The following is a 13,576-nucleotide window of genomic DNA, read 5'->3' on the forward strand; positions in this document are numbered from 1 at the left end:
TTGTCTGTTCTTGAATGGAATTTCCTATGTCCCTAATACCAAGCAAACTCTGTTTATTTATAATAGAACTACTTCTGGTTTTGTGGAGATGATATACAGCACATTTCATCTTTTTACTTTTACAATGACGTTTAAACACTTAAAATGCTATTTATTTAGCTGTGTAAATTCAGTCAGGAGGCTGTTTTGCTTTGTCATGGGTGAATCTGTAAAGGCTGGAAAACTACTCAGTTTAGGGAGGCTGCCTTGTGTAGTTTCCTGAAGTACAGTTTTCTCTAATGCTTGTCTGGGCTAAAAATGGGACTTGGGTTCTTACAAGACCTGTGTCAGGCAGTGATTTCAAGTGATCGTTTGCATGGGCAGAGAGAGAATGATTTGGGAAATGCTGACTGTTCTCCTCTGATGGTGGATTCTCTTCCAATTCTAAGTGATTACATTCAATAAGTAATTCTAATTATTTCCCAAAGGAATAAGCAGGAATTTCTAAGCAAAACATTTTCTCAGAATATGTAAATTCAAAACTACAGCTTCCTAGTGGAAATGCAAGTGTTAGTAGTAAAAGGAAATGTCTCCCAATTATGGAGCACATTTCTTGACAATTTTGACAGAAACAGAGACTTCCCAGAGTAACAGCATCTCATCATGAGACTGGTTATCTGGAGTTGATTATCCTACTTTTAAGTCTCTGTGCTACCTTGTTAATACAAAAGACGTAAGGCACAAATTACACTTAAGACCAGGAGAAAAAGTCACTGCTGATATATATAGCTCAAAAAGCAAAATGGAACAGCCCTACTGTTCCAAGACCTGGACTCCAGAATAAGCCAATTGCACAAAAGGGTCCCTCTTCTGCATATCAACCTTGCTTACTGTCAGCATCCTTCCTGTCACCATTGGAATTCCTGTTTGCTCTTTCTCCAAAGGCACATCAGGCTGGACTATCAAACCTTCCAGCCTTTTTCACTGGTCCTTTCTGGTACCTCTGCTCCAGTGTCACATCTCCCAGTCCTTTATCAGCAAGCTGTGTCCTGATTACCTTACTGCTCTCTGAACTAAGACCTTCCTTTGAACTGTTGCTAGATTTTGAGTTTATAGGAGGCGACACCCAAGACAGACTTCTTGACCTGAGCCCTCAGTTGACCCTAGCTTTTATACTGAAATGCCTTGGTTTCTCTTGGACAGGAAAAGCGAATTTAAAATAAACAAAAATCTGCAAGATGGAAGAAGTGAAAAGTTGTAGTGACAAATTTACTAACAAAGCCCTAAGGCCCACAATCCAACTAACCATAAACCAAATTCCTCCAGTGATATTCCCTCTAACATTTTAGGTCACAATGTACATCAAAGCATGTGCAGTTAACTGCCTGCATAAATGTGCTTCATGAGCTCATCCCTTCCTGCCTCACTTCTGCTGTTTGTAAAGCTGAGGCTGTATTATTAGACTGGGGCAGTGCTCTGAAGTCCAGCTTCTGACAAGAGTTGTTACAATAATTACTGCAGCAGATGTCAGAATCAAGAGAAAGCAGCCATTCAACAAAGTACAAACCACAATCATCACTTATGTTGTGTGCTATTGCAGGTATAGAACCAGCAGAGCAGAAAAATGTTCACACTTGCTTCTAGATGTGATCCTCTGTTAGGAGAGTATCTCCCTCCCCCCTCCCCCTCCCCCAAAAAGGTTTTTCTAGTACTTTGCTGTTTTTAGCTGTAGCTAGAAAAGATACAGCTGCATTTTTTGGCTTATACAGCTTGAACTCAACATTCAGCAACAGCTTAGTCTGAGCTGTTTCACAAAACTATTTTCCTGTAAACATTTTCATTCAATAGTTACCATGTAATATCTGTGCTCCCTTAAAGCATACTAGTGACTGGGTGCTGTATCTTCATGTTGCCAGACTGGTCAGATACTTGGGAGGTGGTCTGAAAGCTGAGGACAGAGGCCAGACAGACAGAATTTAATGAAAGCTGGATTCTGACATGGAGTCCTGTGATAGACAGTCCAACAAGCTGCTCCTGAGTGACACAGAGAGCAGCATCTCAATTGGCAGCTGAATGAATACAGTCAGTTTGAAGAATTTTTAAGTCAGCCTTTAGCTCATAGCTTTGGAAACTGTCATTTGCAAATAGACCCCACACAAACAGGGCATAAAATAGAGGATCCAGGCTGGGGCCTGGGGGTTTTGCACACATTTTCACTTTCAGGTACTCTGGTCCTTGCTTGAGGTTCAGGAAAATCGTAAATGTAGCTAAATCATACAGTGTAGAGAGGCTGCTTTAAGGAGGCTGATGCTTCCCACAGAGGTAAAGTCCGGCCAAGAACAGCATGTGTTTCCTCCTCTGCATCTAGCACAACTGCAGCTAAGTGGTTGCTTATGTTCAAAAATGAATGAAATATTCAATGAAAACTAGAATCTTCACTAACACAATCACTGCTTCTTAGTCGTCACACAAAATAGAGTTTCTTGCCCAAGCGTGCCTGGCTCTGTAAGAATAATGGAGACAGGACAGTGTTTGGATAGCTGCTGCTTTTTCTGAAGAGTGGGAAGGGTGTGCCTGTTTTGGGGGCATGTTAACAAAGGTTTCAGTCCAGAAAGAAAGAGGTACATCTGGAAAGAGCATGAACCAGGTTGCCAGACACTGGCACTGCTGTTAGAAATAATCCTTTCTCAGGAAAATACCAAATGTGGCTGTCTGGTTTGCCCACAAGTATCCGGGCATTTTTCTTGGCAGACTGGTGGCTGTTTGGCATTTTGATTGCTGCCTCAACTAGTGTCTAATTCTTTCTCTGCTGAAGATGGAAGAATACACTTGTGGTTAAATCACTGGCATAGGGATTAGGCAAAGTGGTTCTGCTCAGATTTTAGTCTGCATCCTTGGCCAGGTCACTTAAGAATTTTGAGAAGCGCTCAGCACCCACAAATGGGATAAGATTTTTCAAAAGCTTTCTGCCTCCACTGAAGCAGTGGCCAGAGGATCAAAGGAACTTCTTAGAAAATGTCTGCAAGTGTCATTGTGAGAGCTATTGGGTGCTGATCACTTGCGAAAATCTGTTTCTCATTGAGGTGCCCAGATGGGAATCAAGCTCTCCATCTAGCTCCCACCATGATGGGAACACACTTGAGAATCTGGCTAGGAGCAATCTCTTGAAATCCTATACCAGCAACTTTCTCTGCACCTCAATTTCCTCTAAAACGAGAGTGATGTTGCCAGGGTGCTTGTAAGGATAAATTTATTAACCTGCTGTGTGTGAGGTTCTTGGATGCTTCTAAAGCCAGGAAAGGGAGGTGAAGCATTTGTAGCATAGTGTCTTTCCAGACATACCAATCATCTGTGTAAACAGGACTGTGCTAAAGTGACTAGAGCAAGAGTCCAGGAATAAGCTTTGCTCTGCGTACAATTTACAAGCCTTCAAGTTCAGGAGCTGCTGCTTTTTGTTTGTCTCAAACCCTTGATCACGAGATGGGGCTTCACCATGCTAGGGGGTGTAACATACAGATCAAAAGAATTCAGCCTTAAAAACCTTTGTGCCGAACAAAGGAGGGCCAGGAGAATACATTGTAAAGAAATTATGAAGCTGTTCCATTCAGCTGTTTGCCTTCTGAACTCCCTCCTGTTGAGTACAGTAGTTTTATCATTTTCTTTCCTCCCGTGGTATTTCTTTCCTCACATCCCACCCAAGTGTTTGGTATTTTTGGGGGGAGTTCTGAGGGTTTATTTTAACTCTACAGGACTGGTTACTCTTATACTAGATACCATATGCAGTAGTATCTTTTGCAGTTTGGGTTTTTGGATTTTAAGATCCAAGAACATTAACTTAAAAATGGATTTTTTTTTTCTTTTTTCTTTTTTAACTTACAACAGCTTCAGTTTTGCCTCCAGATGTGGAAATCTGAAAGGTCCTGAACCTCCTGCAGTGTGTGCTGGAGCAGCCTTCCTTCACATGATGTGACATTTTCTTTCCAGCTGAGAGCAGAGTCCCCCATGCATCCCCCTTCATTTTTGGCCTTCCAGCACCATCTGTGCGAGCTAATGCTGCCCAGATCCTTCTCCAAGGGGCACCGAGGGCTGGGACGCAGAAGCAAAGCCCCGGGGCTGGATCTCCGAAACCCAACAAACCTCAAATGCATTGTGTTTCCATAAATGCTCCTCAGCTGACTGGGCTGTGGGGAGTTTCTGCTCTCCTCACCCCTCTCCTTTGGGAGTGGGAGGCGCAGGTCGCAAGTGAGTTTTCTGACCGCCCCTGGGTAGAAATGGGCCGTCGGAGCGTGAGGGAAGCACAGCCACCACGGGAGGTGAGAGCTGCTCCGGGGCCAGCGGGCCCAGCCTGACTGACACGGCCTCCGAGCCAGGGCCCTGCTTGGCCCGGCCCTGCCCTCAGCACAGCCCGGTGAGGGCGAGGTGTCGCCACCCCGCCGGGCCATGGCAGCTTTCCTCAGGAACGGCAGGTAATGGCCGCGGAGCAGGGTGGAGCCCTCAGGGTGCCCTTGGTTTGGTTCTGTTTTAGACTACAACACCATTACAACTCAGTCGTCTCCAAATGCAATCTGCTTGTTGCCAGGCGTGGAATATGTAACATTTTATTAGAAATCATGCTCTTTAATGTTTGATCTTTGCATACTTACAAGCCTAATCAACAAGAAAGGAGATTTAATCTGCAAAACAGCAGCTAACAAGCAAGCTCTAAGTGATAGCCAGGAGGTAGAATAACTAATTAATTGTTGGTAGAATTGCCTTGTTAAGGTTTAGGCCTTGATGTTAAGGTTTAGGCCTTCATACGCTTCTGTCATCTTAGACCTGGGGCAAGGTTAACAAAGCTGGGAAGAAGGATGCCCACTAATAGTGGACACAAAGAATGCAGAATGAACAGAATGCAGACACAAACTCCTGCTATCTTGATAGCTTTTGGGCATTAGGTATACAACATTTCATGTTTTCCTGAAGCTCTCTCAACTTATAAGCAGTTGACAGAGCAGAAATATTTCTCCTCATCATGTCTGGTGGCAGAGAAAGAGAAGCCAGGAAGGAAGGGTTCCTGCACGCTGAGCTGAGGTTTGTCATGCTGAATGCCCCCAGAAAGTGCCATGTTACCTCCTCGGTCTCCTTCAGGCTTCGGGGGAATTGCAGGAGCAACTCTCAGTCTCAGCTGTGGTAATTGTTTTGGAGGCTGTGTGCATGTCATGAATGTCCATCAACCTAAAATTCCAGTTCTTGAAACGTGCTTGACAAGTGAAGCATTGAAATTATAATACGTTTCTGTTTACTTATTTTTGAACTACTTATTTTCATGAGATAAGCAGTTACTAGAAAGTTCGAAGCACACGTAGCAGAGAAAATGCCTTTCAGCAGTCATAAATTTAATTTATTTTGCTTGTCAGTCCTTTTGTATTGAGCTCTTGGCAGTGTTTAGCATGGAAGTGAGAGATGTGATGTTGAAAATAGGGTATTTCGAAGAATAATATAAAATATTCATTGTAAGTGAATTCTGAACTCAGTGAAAGCAGTTTTTGTTCTTGAAATTTGAATCAAAGAGCTATCTTGTCCTGACTGTGGAACAGAAATACTCCATAAGAATCACATGCCAGAATTAGCCACCACCGCTTGGATTTTAGTGGTGCAGCTAGTTGCTTAAGAACAATCTAAAATCAAAATGGAATGAAGGTGACATTACAAAACATACCTGAAATGAATAGATTTCCTTCAAACTGCAGTTTAAAAGCCATCTGATAATTCTATTCCAGTGAATAAGAAAAAAAAATAAATTACTCCTGTAAATTTACTCTTTAATCAAGTATGATGACTGAATGCTAAACATATGGTTTTCTGCATGAACAATGTTTTTAGCTGAGACTAGTAATGCAATCTTAGGGAACAATCCTGAAATGTCTTCCGTGTTTCCTGATGTAATAACTTATGCTCAGATATACAAAAGATAATAATAATCTGTCAGAGTTCTTAAGCATAAAAACTTTTTAAAAAACATCCTTTCAGTGGCAGCTTGGATGCATAGACATCCTAAATTCTGGAAGGGTGGTTGAACTGGAGGAGAGCAGGAATTCCTGTAACAGACACAGAATGGCCAACTACGGCACCACATTTTTTTGTGGAAGCCAGGAAGTGCTGCTGTGTCTGCACCTATAGGAACATCCAGCAGAACAGTTCAGAGCTCTCACTGCCTGGCTTTGCATGCAACTTGTGTGCACTGCAGGAGCCCAGTGCATCATGTACACCTTCCGCCTTCACTGCAGTGTTATTTTTTGAGCTATTCATCCATAAGGCTGGGATAAGATGGGACAGAATCCTTCCAGTTGTTAATTCACTTAGGGAATTGCTACTTAATAAATAGTCAGGGTAGCTCTTCTGGAATAACATTCAGTTTGTGATTACAAATTAAAGTACTGAGGCTTGTCCAGTAATCTACAGCAGCATATTACCAAGTGTACCCACAATGAATGTAGCAGTCCTGGAATATCTTCAGTTAGAGCCTAATAATGATTGCAGGCGTTTTTGAAAGCATAGCTGGATTTTGCTAAGCTCTACCCACTTTCAGCAAAAGTCTGTCCATTCACTGTAGGGCTTGTGTTCTGTTTCAGTGTTCTATTTTTTTTTTAACCAGAACTTGGCTTTGATCCTTCAAATCCTTCTCCCTATCAACTTAGCAACCACAGAGGCAGTTTATTACTGAAAAGAAATCTAAGAATCAGTTTTGGCCAGCATTGTCTTGGAAAGTTCATTTTATTAACACGGTTTTGGTTTTATTTCAAAAACACTTTGACAAGCACTGACATTTTTGGAATCAGTAAAGCACAAGAGACTTACTCCTAAAGGCCTAAGCTTTGCATTTTTCTGCAGCAAACAATGTGACGTGCTACTATGGTAAATTCAATTCAAGCCACTGACTGAAAGGAAACAAGTACTGAATGTTGTAATTTTTTTTTCCCCTTCATTTTCTAAAATATGTTTTGTATGAATGCTAGTGCTTGTGAGATATACTTCCTTAACTGTTCTTTGTTTATTTGCTTTTCATCTATAGTGCAGGTGGCAGATCTATCAATGCTGGCAACATAAACTTTCCTCACACGCCTGCTTTTATTGCTCAGCTTTGACCTAAACCAACTACCTCTTGACTTTTTGCTGAGATTTGCCAACAAGGGTCCCAGTTGTGTGTTTTACATTAATATCCATCAACTGAGAGTTCAACTAAGATCACCTACTTCATTTAAAAAGGAATAGTAGGAAATATCTGAACCCTTTTTTTGTTGTTGTTGCTGCTTTTCTTTAAGGCAAGCTGAAAAAGAATTTCTGGTCTCCAAACTACATAAAGACTCTTGTTCTGATACTGTGTGTTCACTGGAACTTCATGTGTGGTGGGAAGAATGGGAGGGCAAAACAGAGGTGAGTTATGTGCTGGCATAAGCAGAGTTGACTGCTAAATTTCTTTAGTGGTAAATTGATTATCCTTGGTTTGTGTGTTCCTGGGGCTGTGCCACCTTCCATTCTGTCCTTTTGAAAACTATGTTGAGTGAGAGGCAAAGTAAGCATCTCCATTCCAGAAAATATTTGTTACATACATGTGTTGTTGCTTCACAGAATAAGAGTAGGTTTTGTTAGAACCTTTCCATAATTTTCTGTTGCAAAAATGGTCAAATGCTTTGGTTGGAGTTTCCTATATGCAAATCCAGTGTGCTACTGTCAACCTCTTACTTTCAGAGTGAAGAATGCAGCAGTATGTTGGTCTGGGAAGAGTGGTTGCTTTTTTAGTTAGCAGGAAACATATGCTGTAGATGTTTCAAAGTTCTGGCTTTTAATATATACCTTTGATATCTACCATGTTAAACTGTTAGTTTTGACTCATTCTCCCTTTAATGGGATAGCTTTTATGTATGCTATATGTTGCCATGATAGATTCCTAGGAGCTGAAGTAAACTGGCATAGCTGATCCAGGAGTTTGTGATTTTTAGTGCTGTGGATATTTTTTTAAAACAAGAACTTTCTGAAGTTTGCAGTACACTTTTTTTTTTTGTCTCAGCTTTATTTCAAAGCGACTGCATGAAGTGTATGACCTGTTTCTCCAGTTGTGTAACCAGGTTACACAGGCCTTTTCCTACAGGAATGGAAAATAAGTAGTTAGGTTCTTTTTCTATTTTGTTTTGCTGAGGGGTTTTTGTTAGTTTTGGTTTGGTTTTTACCAAGGTTGGAGTGTTCTTTTTGGTACCATTTACTTCTTACTTGCAAATGTGGAGTTCTCAGAAGCTGACATTTTGAAGTGTTACACTTTAGGGCTGCCAAGAATATTTGCGCTAACTGCCCAGATGTCTCTAAAATGAGTGTAATGAGCACACACGCACATTTGTCTTGAAGAGGTGGAAAAAGCAAGGTGTGGATATGATGCAGAACAGAAGGATGCCTTAGCTGTGTAGAATTATGCATGGCATAGCTGCTAGCATGCTTCTCAAATCCAGAGGGGGAAGTTTCTTACCTACCAGGAAGTCCATATTATTTTTGAGTGCCCTCATGTTGAACTCAGTGTGGTTGTTGATGAGACCCCATAAAGAATGATGTCCACAGACGTGCACAGACACCACAGTCATCAGTTCACCACAGGCTCACAGCACTGGGAATAGAACTTCAGACCTTCGCCTCCGCAAACACAGCTGCTCATCTGGCCTGGGCTTTGTAGCCAGCAGAGGGAACTGATAAACACTCTCATCAGGCTGCTTTATGTGTTTTTTTATAACCAAGAGAGGGCACTGATTCTCACTCCCTTTTGAAAAGGGTCCATTTAATACCACCCCTCAACACTTTCACCTGCCATTCATAAGCAACAAACTTATATTTATCTTGCTTTTGCTAAAAAATACGGACTTGCATGAAGTTTTAATCACCTAAAAATGTCCCAGGACTCCATAGTGGTATTAATTCCCTGCAGTGCAATTATGAGACATTAAATTCATTACACATCAAGACAATTACAGAAACACATCCAATATTTCAGGAGTGCAGGGAGAGCAAGCAGAATTGTTTACTGGTGACTACAGAGAACAGGCATAGTTATTGCTCAAGATCTAAAAAAGGCTTCAGAACCAGGAGTCATCATTATCTTTTTAAACATATATAGATCCACAGCTTTTGCTGGGATTTCTGTTTGCAGAGGGAAAACCACAAAAAAGGCAAAAACACTTGCACAAAACTCTAGAAAGTGTAAGTGGCAAAAATAAGGAACTTTTGTACAGTTAAATACAGCTGTTTGCTGGGTTTTTTTTTAACAGGCAGAACAAACCACCTCTAATGTTTTTGTCTTGTCTTGTTCTTCACTACATTATCTCCATTGAACAATTGCTCTTTTAGAAATATGACAGTAGTGAAAATTAAAAATTATCTCCCTGTAGAAGGAAAGAACCCACAGCCTACAATAACTGGAAGGCAAAAGAAAGTATAGGGATAAATTTAAGCCCAAGAGATAAAACTTAATCTTACCTCCCGAGATACATAGAAAGACATAGAATAAGTGGGCAGAAAATTCTGCCATGCAGATATGCTCATAGATAGATAAAAATTGTTTTCTGTGGCAGATAGTGAGATGATCATTAATGGTTCCTTTTCTGGTCCTTCAGTCACCTCTCACATTTCTACTTTATCTATGAACAATGCATGCTTAGCAGTAATGTTTAAATTAAAAGAGTAAGAGACAAGGTCTCCATTGCTAGGGTAATAACGCTGGAAATGGAGCACTGGAATGTGTTGGGGTTTATTTATTTATTTATTTGGTTTTGGTTTTGTTTTGTTGGTTTTGAGGGTTTTTTTGAAATGCAGTATTTGCAAGGCCACAGGAGCAATTATGAATCTGTACCCTCATAAATTAACTTGAGGGCTAAAAACTAGAGGGATAGGACAAAGCTGGTGGTTGGGGCTTTGGTTTTTCTTTGTTTGCTTGCTTGTTTGTTTGTTTTAATGGGTATGAAATTATATTCTATATGTTTATAGAAGTGGCACATAATAATGAATGTAGAAAAGAAAGGAACATTAATATCAATGTCCCCTACAAGATCCTTTCAGTAATTTTGCTTAAGCCCTATGAGCTTCTCTTTGAGCTCTTTACTGCTGCTTAGTTACCAAAACTGTGTTCTGAGTTGCCCATCATTTCTGGTCCATGGCAGTGGATCTCTGCTTCTTCAGCCTGCCAAGACTGGGCTGGTCTCCTTTAACCACAGAGTGTAAGGAAGAGATGAGCACTTGCTTATTTGTTTAATTGTTTATTTACACCCTTCAAGAATGATTTATTTGTAAATCCTGTGAAGGGGTTTGTTAAGGGTTTCACAGGAAGTTTGAAAGTGTTAGGAGTAAATGACCTCTCTCAAGATTTGTCACTGGAATTCTCCCTGCTGTTCAGCCCTAAAGAGTCATGCAAAGACAGAGCAGCTAGAAAGGGGTGGACTTCATAAGGCTGAATACAAAATGAAGTGTGGGATTAGTGCTGGCCTGGAAACCAGAGGAGCTAAATCTGACACTCTACCAGGAATTTTCACTGTGACCTTGCGTAAAATATTTTATATATTTAGTGACAGCAGGCGCAGAGGAAAACATAATCTCTCCCTACAGAGAGGTGTGAAAATAAATTCCTGAAGGTAAGAAGTTCTCCCAAGCAGTGGCAGTGGCAGAACTATGCATAGATAAGCAGACAGTGAGTGATATGTTTATCCTCTGTTTCTATGTATCTAGTCTAGCACTTTAGACAGCACTGGGAATTACACTAGTGGCTTAAGCAGATATTACTGCCCTAAATAAACAACCTAAAAAACCTATGCATAACTGCCAGGAAAAGTGGCTTAGCATCCCTGCTTAACACTTAACTGGTCTGTGGCTGAAAAAATTAATACAGTCTCTTTACCTTTATTATTTTTAAACATTATGATCATTACTAGAAAAATCTGAATTCCTTGATCTCCCAGTGAGTCCCTTTTTTTTTTTTCTTTAATTCTGGTTGTAGCATTACTTTAAAATTTCAGCATTTTTACTTTAGTATCAGTGTGCTTTGATCTTGTTAAAAGGAGTTTCAGGTGAGCACAGAGGTCAATAAATGCATTCCTAGTCATCTGAGTTTTCTTGGAGATCTGCTGGGTGCAGTTTCCCTTCATCCCTTGCTGCAAAGTGATGGTAAGCTGAATTATCTACTCAGCCTAAGAGAGAAACTGCTCAGGGGAGATTCTGATCTAAATTAGATGCATTCCTTTGAATAGAGTTTTCTTAATATGTCCTGCAATCCATTTTTCAAATGCCAAAACATTACATTTCACAGCAGGCTTTAATAAAAGGCATTTTGCTATATATACATTTCCTGTGACAAATGCATTATTTTTTTTTCATGGAATTTACTCTATTAAAAATTCTGATTTATCTGATAAAGTTCTGTGTGAACAAATGAGGCTTTACTGCTACACTGTATACCTAAATTCTGTATGCATTGAACTTTAAATCACGTATCTTGTTGTGTTTTACAACAGGAGTGTTTTTGGAAAGGGGAGGCTTGCTGTTAAAATCAGATGTTAACTAAGAAATAAAATTTTGCAGCTCAGAGTTAATGCCAGCTATGAGGAAAACCATTGGGTCCTCTTCCTGTCTTCTGTGGGCAATTTATATTAATTACCTGGATGCAAAAATAGTTTTACTGTAAGTTTGTTATAGAAAGCACTGTACTTCGGTTTTTAAATAGCTCAGTTTATTTGGGTTTTGGATTTTTGTTGTTAGGGTTTCTTTTAAAGATGCTTATGTAATCTTTCAGGCAAATAGCTGAAGGCAGTGTTTTTATTTCCCCACTAGATAGAATAGATAACATATAAAATCAGAAAAAATATTAGATACAGTAAGCAGAAAAGGGAGCAAAGTTCTGCTGTTACACAGTGCTATAACTTAAAATATTGCAGCTAATGTGAGTACAGTTATATATGGACATAATTCTTTCCTAGAGAAGATTTTCTGTTTGTGAAAGACCAAAAAAGACTCAGTTTAGAAAGAGAATTGGACATCAGGAAGAAAATATTACTATTTAACTGAAGAATGTATTATGTATTTATAGGCAGCATTAACTGCTTGCTTTTGGTAGCTCATGCTTTCCCTCCTCTCTGAGCACTGGAGAGAGGCATTGTAGGATTAGGATTTCTGTGATGGAATTTCTTCAAACAGGTGACTGTGTGTTAAAAGTGCACTGACTCACACAATGTGAAAAACTGCTACTGGTCACTAATAGATTCATCTCTGTGAGGATGGACAGATGCATGGATGGGAATGCAAATATTGTTTTGGAACCACTTTTAAATGTTTTAACTGTTCAGTAGCTGTCTCTGAGGCACTTAACTATTCCTTCCTCTAATACTAGAAATGCCTATGTAGGAAAACTGCAGATAAAATAGAAACAAGCTAATCTAAAAATTTCATAAAGACACAAGGTCTGTTGTTCCAAGAAACAGAACTTTGTTTCTAAAATATCTACTTTAAGCATGTTTGGTACAAGATAATGAATTCCATCAGTCTTATTGCTGTGCTTCTGTGGGAGCTTAAGTTCCATCACACTTTTTTTAAAGGCAATGAAACCTGTGAAGATGCACTTCAGTCCCAAGATTGTCTCAATCTGGCTAGTAAATGATATTAGCAATAAAATCCAGTTCCTTCCTTAAATTAACAGTAAGCTTTTTTTTTTTTTCCCTCAAACAGAATTTAAGGAAGCTTTACAGTGATTTTTTCATAACTTTGACTGGACTGAGAAGGAGACTATTAAGAGGGATAATAAATTGTTATAATTGGTCTGGGTATACTAATCTCTTCAAAACCAATCAGAAAGGGAGAGACCTTTTCCCAGCCACAGTGTTTCTCAGCAAGATCTGTTTTTATTTCACTGCTAAAACAACAGACTGTTACTAACTTAAATGTCAGATGACACTACATCTGAAAAAAAAAAAAAAGAAAAAAAGGCGGGGGGGAGCCAGCACCACCCAGCAAGGCAGTGCTAGAGTTCACATTAAGACTTCCTCACAATAGCTGGTTAGAACAGAAACCTGAAGTAGCAGTAATCTTACCTTGAGTACACAAGATCCAAGGAGAGAAGATCACTGGCTCAAAACAGTGGAGGACTGAGAAAGTGCTCTGATCTGCTGCTGGTAGCATGCACTTGGCTTTTATGTGCAGGTGGGAGGAGCTGCTCCCTACGGTAGGTGGGCAGTGAGGATAGCAGGCAGACAGCCTTCAGAAGGCATTGTACAGTAGGATTTTGCTCTTTGGGGACAGAGAGGGAGGAAAAGCAAGTCCGATGGCATATACGTGAGAACAGTGTTGGATTTATTTGCTGGTTGTTTTTTGGTTTTGTTTTTTTTTCAGTAAATTTGTAGTTAAGTAAGGATTTTCTACTGTATTTATTTTTCTAAATCTGAATCTCTAAGTTATTCCAGTTGCAGTGCTTCTAGGTCTCACTTTGTCTATTGGAAGGATTTTTGTGGCAGTGAGATACTAATGCAAAGTCTTTATCAGAAAGGTCAGTGTTTCCCTTTCTGAAAAGGGATAGCTATGAAGAATCAGACCCACGATCTTT

At 40.0% G+C, this 13,576-nt stretch overlaps 1 protein-coding gene across 2 annotated transcripts in view; it reads right to left on the reverse strand.

Moving 5' to 3' along the window:
- Positions 1–13,148, reverse strand: part of COL8A1 (collagen type VIII alpha 1 chain) — an 86,886-nt gene extending 73,738 nt beyond the window's left edge. Inside the window, exon 1 of one of the 2 annotated variants that reach the window (XM_014253466.2) lies at positions 13,068–13,148. The gene's annotated coding sequence lies outside the window, so the exon portion shown is untranslated. The remainder of the gene's footprint in view (positions 1–13,067) is intronic. The other variant, XM_014253467.2, reaches the window with a different exon arrangement.
- Positions 13,149–13,576: the final 428 nt, after the last annotated feature.

Source organism: Pseudopodoces humilis, chromosome 2 (genome assembly GCF_049639895.1).
Source record: "Pseudopodoces humilis isolate 2021_Gansu_Grassland_sample_001 chromosome 2, ASM4963989v1, whole genome shotgun sequence".
Lineage (NCBI taxonomy): Eukaryota > Metazoa > Chordata > Aves > Passeriformes > Paridae > Pseudopodoces > Pseudopodoces humilis.